This window comes from Prionailurus bengalensis, chromosome D2, assembly GCF_016509475.1.
Source record: "Prionailurus bengalensis isolate Pbe53 chromosome D2, Fcat_Pben_1.1_paternal_pri, whole genome shotgun sequence".
Taxonomy (NCBI): domain Eukaryota; kingdom Metazoa; phylum Chordata; class Mammalia; order Carnivora; family Felidae; genus Prionailurus; species Prionailurus bengalensis.
The window spans coordinates 46,153,757-46,166,316 of NC_057351.1; the positions used below are offsets into that span (position 1 = coordinate 46,153,757).

The window sequence follows — 12,560 nt, forward strand, 5'->3', positions numbered from 1 at the left end:
CAATGTGAAATGGCTCAGCCTAATAGACCTACAGGAAAGGGAACTTTTTCTTTTCTTTTTTAAGTTTATTTATTTATTTTGAGAAAGAACACGAGCAGAGGAGGGGCAGAAAGAGAAGGAGAGAGAAAGAGCTCCAAGTGGGCACCACGCTGTCAGGGCAGAGCCTGATGTGGTGGGGGGGGGGGGGCTCGAACCCATGAACTGAGAGATCACGGCCTGAGCCAAAATCAAGGGTTGGACCCACGCACCCCAAGGAAAGAGAGTGTTGATGCTGAGTTTCAGAGAACTTCATCCCATTATTTATTTTTTTTTCAACGTTTTTTTTTAATTTATTTTTGGGACAGAGAGAGACAGAGCATGAATGGGGGAGGGGCAGAGAGAGAGGGAGACACAGAATTGGAAACAGGCTCCAGGCTCTAAGCCATCAGCCCAGAGCCTGACGCGGGGCTCGAACTCACGGACCTCGAGATCGTGACCTGGCTGAAGTCGGACGCTTAACCGACTGCGCCACCCAGGCACCCTTCATCCCATTATTTAAAATTATATTTCAAAAAAAAAAAATAAAGCAAAATAAACTTTTCTTTCATCATCATCAGTGTCACCCACAGTTGACCATCCGACCTTGGAGGACTCCCTGGATCAGTGGTAAAACTCAGGGCTTAGGATTGGGGAGGAAGAAATCCAAGTGAGGAGCTCTCTCCGGGCCTGACAGAGAGGAGACTGATGAACCCAGGCACTGTCCATGGCTGCACTTTAGACACCTCTGTAACCAAATTCACCTAAACACCATTATTATCTGTAGTTTACCAAAGGCTCAGAGAGGATAGGTGGGATCAAGAAACAACGGGAAAGTCCAGCCGAATAACACAAAGCTAAATTCTGTATCCACTATTCACTAGCTGTTCCTCTTTGTGCTTGGCCGTGGCCAGCACTGCTTGACCTCCGAGCATACTCCCCTAAGGGGCCTTTCTGCAGGGCCCGAGTCACCCACCAGAACCCAGGCAGTTCTGTCGCCGTCTGGGTAATGGGGACAACAGGCATCTGCTGACTCTTCACTTCTGCTTTCTCCAGGAAATGAGCAGAAACGCAGCTTGAGTGATTCATAGTGAAACGCTGTTGGAGACTAACAATGCTGGCCGAGCCCTCTTCCCCCAGGCCTGAGGGGTTGTGGCCCAGTACGGGGGCACCCATGCCACCTGAATTCTGCAGGCCTTGACCGCCACACCTCTGGGTAGGTCACCTTGCTCTCGGCCACACCGGGCCAGGCCGGAGATGGGCATGGAGGTCCTGTCGGTCAGGGTGGGGCCTACTGGCCGCCTGCTGGAGAGCTGAGCATTGGAACACTTGTGACTGCCGGTGCCTGATCTGGGTGTGTGGATGTGGGAGAAGAGGCGAGCTGATAAGCAGGAAGTGTGTGGCGGCGGGGGCGGGGGTCGGGGGCACGGTGCAGGGCCATTCTGATGCCGGGGTCTGCCGGGGTGTCTGTCACTGTTGGAGTGTGCTGAGCCAGGCTGGGCTCCAGCTCCATTCCTCATCCTCTGACCGCAGGTCAAGCCCTTTCTCACGGTTCTGCTAAGGAAGGTGACCCACCGCCCCAGGGACAGGCTGGATGTGAGCCTGTCTGTGCTAATTCCCAGGGAAGGGGAAGGGCGGCTGACCGTGAGACTCCTCTGCCCTGCCCCCTGCGCAGGCCTCTGAAGGGTGCTGAGAAGTGTGGGCCACTCCAGCCTGGTCACCAAGAGAGCTAGCTTTGTCCTGGTCCTGTGGTCACTCCCCAGGGGTCTGGTAAGTAGGTGCCTCTTCCGGCCTCCCTCTCCTCATGTGAATTACCACATCAAACCTTAGAAACAGCAACTGATTAAGCCGGATCACCTGGCTCACAGAGAATTTGCTTTTCTCTCCTCCTGAAATCAGACCTTACAGAACACTGAACCAATCCTTTGTCCCAGCTTCTGGGAAGCCAGGAGGAGCTAATGCAGCAACTAAGGATTTCATGTGTTACTCTTTCCAAGGAAGCTTCGATGCTGACATGATTTTCTGCATAATCATCCATTTAATTATTCGAGGGATTTCAAGAAATACTTATGGAGAGCCATTTCCTGCCAGGCACTGTTAAAGGCATCAGGGCCAGTGGACGGGGGCAGTTGTACTTGGCGTGATGGGCTGAAGTGGGATGGAATGCAGAGGCCTGGGGGTAGGGGCTCAGGAGGCCCAGAATGTGCATGCCTTCTGGGTGGAGACCTGAAGGAAGGGAGAGTCTGAGCTCTGTGGTTTTTGAGAAATATTTTTGGCAGGGGAATGGAGAAAGGACGTCAAAGTGCAGTGCAGGGGGCCTGGTGGAGGCCAGTGGGGCAGAGAGCCGTGAGGGGCAGGCGAGGCGACTCAGCCAGAGAGGTAAGGAGGGCCTTCCTGTTCAGTGTGAGGTCCTGGGCTGTACTCCCTTAGACTTAGTGAGTTTCTAAATGTTGAGTTTATAGAAAAGAAAATTTAGAAACAGTGTATAGGGTATGAGAAGTATCACCTACGTGTATTCTTTAAAGATCATCAGCATCAGGGGCGTCTGGGTGGCTCAGTCGGTTAAGCGTCCGACTCTCGACTTTGGCTCAGGTCATGATCTCACGGTTAGTGGGTTTGGGCCCCATATCAGGCTCTGGGCTGACAGTGTGGACTCTGCTTGGGATTCTCTCTCCTTCTCTCTGCTTTTCTCTGTGCTCTTCCCTCTGTCTCAAAGTAAATAAATACACGTAAAAAAAATTAAAAAAAAATGTCAGCATCTTTGAGGTCCTTCACAGGCTTGTCCTTTCTCTCTTATCAGAGAACGTGGTTTCCCAGATTTCGGGGCTTGTTGTTCCCTTGCTTTTCTCTATCGTTTTAGCTCATATATTTAAATTGCTAAATACGTGTTGGTTTTGCATGTTTTTGAACTTTTCAAATAGGAATTAAATTTTTTTTTTTTAATTTTTCAACGTTTATTTATTTTTGGGACAGAGAGAGACAGAGCATGAATGGGGGAAGGGCAGAGAGAGAGGGAGACACAGAATCGGAAACAGGCTCCAGGCTCTGAGCCATCAGCCCAGAGCCTGACGCGGGGCTCGAACTCACGGACTGCGAGATCGTGACCTGAGCTGAAGTCGGACGCTTAACCGACTGCGCCACCCAGGCGCCCCTTAAATATTTTTTTAAGACTTGCCTCGCTTGCTCCCAATTTTGTTTCTGGAATTCCTTCATATTATTCTGTTCTATATAAATATATCTCAATATACTTCCCCGAGTTAATGCTGATGGGCACTTGGGATTTTTTTTTTTTTTTTTTTTTTTTTAGGTTTTTGGTTTTGTTTTTCTATCACAAGCTGCTAGGCACTCAGGATTTGTGAGTACTGCTAGGGCTCTGCTTCTATGTATATCCCAGAGTATGTGTGCAAGACTTCCCTACGGTATGTCCCCTCAAAGTAGAATTGGTGGGTCATGGATTTTACATACCTTCACCCTTACTGGATGATACCAAAATGCTTTCTAAACCAATTGCTTCATTTTGCCCACCCATGTGCAATATGTTCAAGTTTCTGTTGTTCCCACATCTTCACCAGCATCTGATATGGCTGGAGTTTTAATTTTTGCCAATCTAGTGAAAATGAAAATCCATCTGTGGTATTTTATTTTATTTTATTTTAATTTTTATTTTAATTTTTATTTTATTTATTTATTTATTTATTTATTTATTTATTTATTTATTTTTAAATCCATCTGTGTTTTTAATCTGCACTTCCTGAATTACTAAGGTTGGGCATCTCTTTATATGCCTATTGGCCATTCTGGATTCCTTTTCATGTTCAGATCTTTGGCCCACTTCTCTTTGGGGCCATCTGTATTCTACCCTGTTGATTTTCCATAATTTAATACATACCTGGATATTAATCCTTTGTTGTAAATGTATATTGTAAATATTTTTCTATTGCTTGTGCCTTGTCTCCATACATTGTTTGCAATTTCTATTAGTGACCACATTTCTTAATTTCAAATGAGCTTCATTTATCCATATGTTCTTTTATGATATACATGTGTGCTATCTAAGAAATTCGCCTCTGCCATGAAGTCATAAAATTACTCTTACATTATTTTTTTATAATTTTGCCTTTCACATTTAAGTGTTTTGTCCCATCAAAAATGATTTTTTACATTTTGTTTTGTTTTTTTCCCATATGGATAACCAAGAGTCTTAGCTCTATTAATTAAAAGGCCATTCTTTAGTCACTGACCTACACCAGCTCCGTTATAAATCAAGTTGTCATGTATATGCAGGTCTGTTTCTGGGCTCTCTGTTCTGTCCATTTGTTGATCCCTTTGCCAGTACTATATGATATGATTAACTCTAGGCTTACAATGAATTTTGATATCTAAAAAGAGTCTTGTTATTTTTTTTCTTCTTCTTCTTCCATTCTGTCTTGACATTCTTGGTACATTCTTTCTTCACATGATTTAAAAACAGTTTATCAGATTCAACAAAAAAGCTATGTTCAGGATTGATTGAAAATACCATTCAGAGAGATACAATATCTTTATAAAAATGACGCTTCCAATTCATGAACATGGTTTGTATGCTCATTTGTTTAGATGACAAATATTCTTTAGAATATTTGAATAAAATTTTCTTTAAAATATTTGATAAAATTTTATAACTTTCTTTATAAAATAGTGCATACTTTGTCTAGAATTATTCCTAAGTGGTGTATATATTTTTCTATCATTTTAATGGTGACTAAAAATACATATTTTTGACTCACTGATGTATGCTTGCATTTTAAAGAAGAATCATGTTAGCTGCTTTACGGGCAGCAAAGGAACAAGCAAGACCATCCATTATAAAGCTGTTGTACTAATTCAGGCTCCAGGTGTTGGTGGCTCCCCCCAAACGGATAGTAGAGATAATGAGAGGTGGTCGGAGTGGTGAGTTCTGGATACTTTTGAGTGTGGGATTTGATGATATTTTAAGTGTAGTGTGTGGGATAGAGAAGTTGAAGATGACTCGAGGGCAATAGGGAGAATGGAATTGTCAGATCTCGAGCTAGGTCAGGGGCAGAAGGAACATATTTGCAGGGTGGCGGTTATTCCAGAATATAGGTTTGAACAAAGAAAAGTGGAGATGTGTATTAGACGTCAAGTGGAGAAATGAAGTCTTGGCACCCCCTGTCCCCATCTGACCTTCATAGTTGAAAAGCAAGACAGCTTGGTCTTCTCGGGGTTCTAGGGGAGATATCTTGCGCCGGAGGGAAAGAAGGAAGGATGAGCCCCTCAGAGTTCTTGAGTCACACTTTAGAACTTTTTAGAATTTATTTATTTACATTTATTTATTAATTTACAAGTGGGGACTTGCCTTTGTTGTCTCCATTTCTTATACAAACCATCAAAATGCATGGGCATTTTGCACCCGTAATGATGTTTCCAAGGCAACACTCCGAAGCCCTTGGCTGATGGCCCCATTTGAAGCATCTGCACACCTGTTAGAAGCTTAAGTCTCTAAGTCTAGATCCGTGCAACCCAATACAGAAGCCTCTAATCATATCTGAGATATGGTCAGTCTAAACTGAGATGGGCTGTAAGTTTAATATGTATATCAGGTATCAAAGATGTTACAAATAACAAAAAGAAATGGGAACTATTTACTTAGTACTTAAAAATATTGATTGCATATTGAAATGATAGTATTTTGGATATATTGGATTCAATAAAATATATTTTAAAAGTATATTTGAATAAATGGCTTAATTATGCTCTTTACTTTTACTTTTTAAATGTGGCCACCAAGACTATTTTACATTACACATGTGGCTTGAATATGTGGCTGGCTTTGTATTTCTTCTGGGCAGTGCCCTTCAGAGGTACTTCGCGTTTTACGGCCAGAGGCTTTTGTGGGAAACACAGTTCAAGGAGGATGGAAGTTAGAGAAGTGAAAAGCCACTTGGCCCAGATAATTCCAGGGAGAAAGGAAGGATGAAGGGTAAGAAGAATAGATTTCGTACTTACAGTAAACGAGACGCTGGGCAGAGCACTGGAATTAGTCCCATAGTTCATCCCCCAAGTGAGATCAGTTTCATCACTCCCATTTTACAGATGGAAAAATGGAAGCTCAGAGGTCCCTCCCTCTCAGATAGTAAGAGATTCAGCTGAGATTTGAATTTAAAGCCCTTGCTCTTTGGGGCACCTGGGTGGCTCAGTCAGTTAAGCGTCTGACTTCAGCTCAGGTCATGATCTCACAGTTCGTGAGTTTGAGCCCTGCATCCGGCTCTGTGCTGACAGCTCAGAGCCTGGAGCCTACTTCAGATTCCGTGTCTCCCTCTCTCTCTCTACCCCTTCCCTGCTAGTTCTCTGTCTCTCTCTCTCAAAAAATAAAAAAAAAAAATAAAGATTAAAAAAATTAAAAATAAAATAAACCCCTTGCACTTTGAATTAGGCACCACCCTCACTGTGAACTGAGGAAACACTTCTGGTAAGGAATAGTGAACTTTGGGCAGAAGTGTGGAAACTGCTCTTCCCCATTTGCAAATGATTCACAGCAAACAAAAAGATTGCCTGGGAATCCTTTTTATCCCAGCATTGCCTATAACAATGGGCTCAGGGCATTCCATTATTAGGGAATGAGAGAGTCAATTACGGGCAATCCACCGAGAGCATGATTCTTGGTCATTAAACGGATAATTTAAGGGTAAAGGCAACACAGACTATGTTTATGATATGATGATGGACAACTGATACAATGAAAATGTCTATACATCAGTTATTAAGTAAAATATACTTCCAAGTGAAATATAGTATGCAAAAAAGAGGAAATACTTGTTGAGTTTTGTGTTTTTAACATAATAATAAGAAGAAAATTGCCCAAGTAGCACCCGGATAACAGTTTAAAGGATAGGCACAAAATATAAAGAGATAGGCAAAGATGAATAAAAGTATGTACACATGAAGAAACTGTGTTATGAGGTTGGTCAGAGCCTATCAGGACTTAGTGAGGTCCGAGCATGCTACAGTGAGCCCCCACAGGCTTCCTCCTGCGACTCTTTTTGGGTGTGGACCGGATCAAGGAGCGAGGGGCCCCAAGTGCAGAAAGCAGCTGGCTGGGACATGCATGTACTAAGGGCAGGGCGCAACCACCCTGCAGCTCTGTTTCTGTGTTTCTGCCCAAATAATGCATTTCTTTTACTGGGGTGGGGCTGGGGGGTTGTCCCGCCTCCTCCACAGGTGCCTGAGGCTCCTATTTTTCTGCAATGCATCCAGCGCATGCGCAGCAACTGCCCTGGTGGGGGTGGGGAAGGACCGCCACCTCTCTGAAGAAGGCGAAGGGTGAGAAGAGAGCCAGGAGATGCGGATGGGCCAAAGTCCTGATAATGAAACGGAAAAAACCAAACAAAGCAGGGGCAGCACTCTGCAATCAGAATACAGAATCTTGTAAGTTTTAGCTTTTCCTTTCACATACCTCCAGGAAACATTTAATTCTGTAAATTAATGGAGGGGGGCGGGCAGGTACCTCTGAGAATGATTCCGCTGCTGCATGGGGGAAGGGATCTCTCTCAGAATCTCCCATCTAAAATACCACCTTGGTTCCGAGAAATACTTCTTCCCTTGCACAATTTGAAGTGTCTGAATAGTCTCAGTTTTGACCTGTGTATTTAATGTGATGATCCCCTCCCTCTCAAAGTAATTACATAATTACTGGTCCTACCAGCATTTTATAGCTGGTGGAAACTTAGAATTGAGGAAATGCAGGAATGAGAAAGGTAAAGCGTATTCAAGAGTAATGATCTCGCAAGGAAGAAAGTGAGGGGTGCCGTGGTTACTACAGGCAGCAGGTGGTGATAAATTTGGGAATTCCAAAGTGCTCACTTTTATTCTGCTTGAGTCCACACACCGTGTCTGTGCACTTTCACTCCTGGGCTCCTCCTTCCACCTGCACCTGGAGATGATCATAACCCCGAACACCGGGGTGTAATTACTAAATGAGATCTTGTAGTAGGGATGTAGCATTGATGGATGCAAAGTGTTGTGGCTACTTCTTAATCACAGGATGGCTGGGTGGTGGCAGGAGTTTGGAAGTTGGAGAGAAGGGGGTTATTTCTTGGTTGGGGCAAGGAAGAAATGCCTGGCCAAGGAAGCATGGAAGGTGGCAAGATTGGGTTATGTGGAGCTGAGGGAGGGGCATCCCAGGGAGAGACTCCTGAGTAAAGGCAAAGGATCAGATGATGAGTGAACAGTTCATTTGGCCAGACCTCATTGGGAGTGCAGTGGGCAATCAGTCAAGGAAGGATGTTGGGACATATCATTGAGGGCCAAGAGCTTGAGAGTGTTCCTTGAGAACATGAGGAACCACTGAACACAGTTGAGCAAGGGACTGGTGTGACGGGGCTGTGCTCCTCAGTCTGACACTGTGGGGTAAGTGGGAGACATTGGGGAGACCAGAGGCAGAGAGGCCTGCCATGGCAAGGTGGGAAGAGAGACGAAGCAGCAGTGGGCTCACCCTCCCAGCGCCATTTTCCCATTTCCTGTGCATGTAGAAGAATTAGGTCTAGGTAAGAAATTATTCCTGACACGTCCGGAAATTCACTAGCTTGTAGGAGACTCGTTCTGGTTAAACACGTATCCAGGTCTCAAAAGAGAAATGTGAAGGCTCTGAACATGAAGCTAATTTTGAAAAGTAAACCTTCATCGGTGGACAGACCCTTAAGGAGCATTATTCCAGGTGCTTTATGTGACAGGTGGGGAAGTCAGTCACAGAGGGGCCTAACACCCCTGCTTCCTGACTGCTAGTAATGCATTTCCTCTGCGTTTTGGTGAAGAAACATCACAGGACAAAGTTGCATCTGAAAATGTCTCTTTTTTGCATGAGCCTAGAAGCAGAGTTTTCTGGATCCAGATCTGCCTAGCACGGTAGAGGACAGGGAGCCCAAGACAACTAGTAAGTTTCTTTACAGGTGATCTGGGCAGTTTGTGCTCTTGCTTTTTTTGTGATTCTTTTTTTTTTGATCTACAAGAATTAAAAATTAATTCTTTAGTATACTAATGAGTTCCACGAGACTTAGGAGATGCTTAATTCCTCCCAAGTCAGGAATGCACACTTCCATATACGTTTACAAGTTTAAATAGCGATTTTTGTATTTATTTTCTAACCAAAGTATACTTGAAATTAAAGAAAAAATTTAATGTTTATTTATTTTTTGAGAGAGAGAGGCAGAGCTCGAGCAAGGGAGGGGCAGAGAAAGAGGGAGACACAGAATCTGAAGCAGGCTCCAGGCTCTGAGCTGTCAGCACAGAGCTGGACGCAGGCCTCAAATTCACAAACCAGAAGATCATGACCTGAGCTGAAGTCAGACGCTTAACCAACTGAAACCACCCAGGGCCCCCCCTTTTTATACTTGAAATTCAATGAGCTAAACAGAAGGGTTGTGTGAGCTAACCATTCCTGGAAAAGTTTTCATCTCTCAAACCTTAACAAGTGGTCTGAGAAGTATAAAGGGTGCTACAAAGTCCCTGGCCATTTCACTCCTCCCAAGAATTTGGACGATGAAGAATGGGATGGGGGCAGCCTAGCATCTGGAGACCTTGACCCAGCCCCTCCCGGAGATGTGATCTCTACCCTATTCCCACCCCCTCCCCCTTGCAGTGGTACAAAACCACTAGCGGTCCAACATCACCTCTCCCATCCCGTTGTGTGTCCTTCCTCAGGGAGCAGTTCTCTCTAACCTGCCCACAGGCTTATTTCTCCTCCACTCAGGCTCCTTCCCCAAAGCCCTGGCTTCTGTGACACCTCTCCTACCACCTGATACCCTCCCCCTTTCCCTTCTCACCTCGAGTTGCCAGCTCCTTTCCTCTGCCCCCTTCACTCTGGGTTCCTGCTATAAAGGGTGCATTGCAGGCATTGAATTGTGGCATCCCTTTACCTGCCCCCACCCCCTAACTCAGGCTGTGAGCACCTGGGGGCAGGGACTGAGCCCTCTGGGCAGGCCCAGCATCTAGCAGGGGGTCACATTACAGGGTCCATATCACTCTCTGCTGAGAACCCCAAGGCGACTCCCAGGATAACTGCATGGAACATGACAAGGGCATTACTGGCGTTCCTTTTGCCACACACACCCTTCCCCATCCTTGCTCCCTGTGCTCCAGACTCTTTGAATCTCTACCCTCTTCCCCGAACATGCATGCTGCCCGGGGTGCTTGGCTTCCAGAGCACCAACTCCTCATCTCTCAGTGCCCGTCATGGGGACCATCTTTTCCGGGAAGTTTTCCCAGACCATCACGACCCTCTCCAGACTGGGCCAGGAGCCTCTGCTGTGCCCCACAGCCAGGCACCTCCCTGTCCAGCACCTGCCCCACTCTCTGTTTCCTTGCTGTTCTTCTGCACCCCTGAGTGTGAGCTGTCAGGTCTAGAGTGTGGACCAGGGACAGTTCCGCTCCTTGCATGTTTACTAATCAAACGTCCCACCCCACAGAGAAAGCTGTAGAGAGCCACAGTTCTGGTGGCTTAGCCTGGAGGGTGAGTGTTTAATGCTGGGCGTGCTGCTGGTGGCAGCCCAGGAGTGGCTGGCCGGCTGGTGTCCACCTCGTGCCCGGGCTAATCAACTGTTGGCCTTGTGGTTCCCAGAGATCAGCTTTTACCTGGGGAATGGTGAGACCACCGGGTCCTGTTCTATGAGCTGGGGCCACACGGCAGACCTGGCCCCAGACCTCCTTGGATGAGGGATCAGCAACACCTTTGCAAGTCCAGCCGGAGGACTCCTACTAGAGTTTCCAGCTGGTGCCCAAGGTACCCCCAAGATATATTCTTACCATCGTTGATGACTATGTCAAGCCAACCTGGATTGGTGGAAGGGCATGAAGAGCTTTGAAGTCCGAAAAGTCTGGGTTTGCCCTTCTGACGCTTATTCTGATTCTGATGCTTGTTAGCAGTTTGATTTCAGATAAGCTAGCTATTTTCTCTGAATGTCAATTTCTCTGCATCTTGCTTTCCCCATCTGTGTAATGGGAATAATCATACCTACCTTATAAGTTTTCTAAGATTAGAGAGCAGCACTGATAACTGCCAGCAGATGCTCGTTCAGTTATGGTCATTTGTACTTAAGCAACACTTCCCTATGTTTTAGTGGGCAGCAAGCCACAGATTCGCTCCCACGATGGAGCGGCTCCCCATTATGGGGGCTGGGCTTCTTGTCACCTGTGCTGTCACTGGCCCATGTCTTTGTGCAGACGGTGACAGCTCAGTTACAGCTAAGTTTTGAGGATCTGGCCAGGGGAACTGCTCCCTGGCCATTTTTGGCAATGTGGAAGTCAGTACACATAGTGAGATACAGAACCAGGGACCCTCCTGCAGGACACGGCAGGTTCCTATATTGTGTTGTTGTTGCCAAAACCACAGAGGTGTGTGCTAGCCAGGAGGGCTTGGACTGGAATCAGAAAAAGGAAGTGTTGAGGGCCGTGGCAGGTGCAACCTGCCCAGTTCCTGTCAATCAGGGTCCCCATCTTAGTCTTCAGGGGGAATTTCTCAACTTCTGGAAATAACCGAGGCATTTGAGGCAGGATGTAGAGCCCTGGGCTCTGCTGTTCTCTGCTTGTGGGCACTCTCAGCCCTTGGCTGATGGAGGAGGTAGGACCCTTGTTAACTGGAGAGGGCTTGGGGCAGCAGGTGGCTGCTGGTCCTTGCACTGGAAGAGGATGTCAAGGCTCAAGGAACCTCCAACACCACTTGTTTCCGTGTGCCTCCCACCACCCTGCGTCCCCCTCCCCCACACTTCTTCCCCCCCCCCCCCATCCTGCCATTGTCCACAGGGATGCTCATCACAGGAGGGGTCCCTCTGCACATGCTCTTGTACTTGCCCTGGAGCCGGCTCTTGGGGACAGCGCTCCTGCTTCTGGTCCCCATTCTTTATCTTCAAGATGGCCAGCTCCCCACCTCTGGCCCTGTCTCTGTGCTCTCCAGGATGAACCCCAAGGCCTCGATTTAACTCACTTAGTGTCCTGCCGTCCATTCAAACCAGTGCCTTGTTGTGAGAAAACCTGAGATTGGACACACTCAGCAGACAAGCAAGGAGGGGGGTGGTACAGAAGGGAAACCAGGTCTAGGGTGGGGGCAGCTTGCTCTGGCCACAGGGCTGGACCCTCAGAAGTGACTGAGGTCCCAGAGCACACCCACGGAGGACTATTTGGATGTAGGCTTCTCCAGGAAGTGCAGGCAGATTTTAGGAACCTCAAGGCAGCAACACACAGAATGGGAGTGGGTGCACAGGGCAAGAGGAACAGACACTTTGCACACATCTAGCCTGCGCTGGAGGTGATCTTACGTGTGTTCATTTGCTTAACTCTTTCCATAGCCTTGTTTTATTTTCTTAATTCATTTCTTTCTTTCTTTCTTTTTTTTTTTTTTATAAATGTTCATTCATTTTTGAGAGAGAGAGAAAGAGAAAGAGAATGAGCGTTGAAGGGGCAGAGAGATGGGGACAGAGGATCCGAAGCAGGCTCTGGGCTGACAGCAGTGAGCCTGATGTGGGACTTGAACTCGTGAACTGTGAGATCATGATCTG

At 46.5% G+C, this 12,560-nt stretch overlaps 1 protein-coding gene across 2 annotated transcripts in view; it reads left to right on the forward strand.

The window, feature by feature from the left end:
• The first annotated feature begins 1,075 nt into the window (after nucleotides 1-1,075).
• WDFY4 (WDFY family member 4) overlaps nucleotides 1,076-12,560 on the forward strand; it is a 295,982-nt gene continuing 284,497 nt past the window's right edge. The window contains exon 1 of one of the 2 annotated variants that reach the window (XM_043596828.1): nucleotides 1,076-1,231. The gene's annotated coding sequence lies outside the window, so the exon portion shown is untranslated. The remainder of the gene's footprint in view (nucleotides 1,232-12,560) is intronic. The other variant, XM_043596827.1, reaches the window with a different exon arrangement.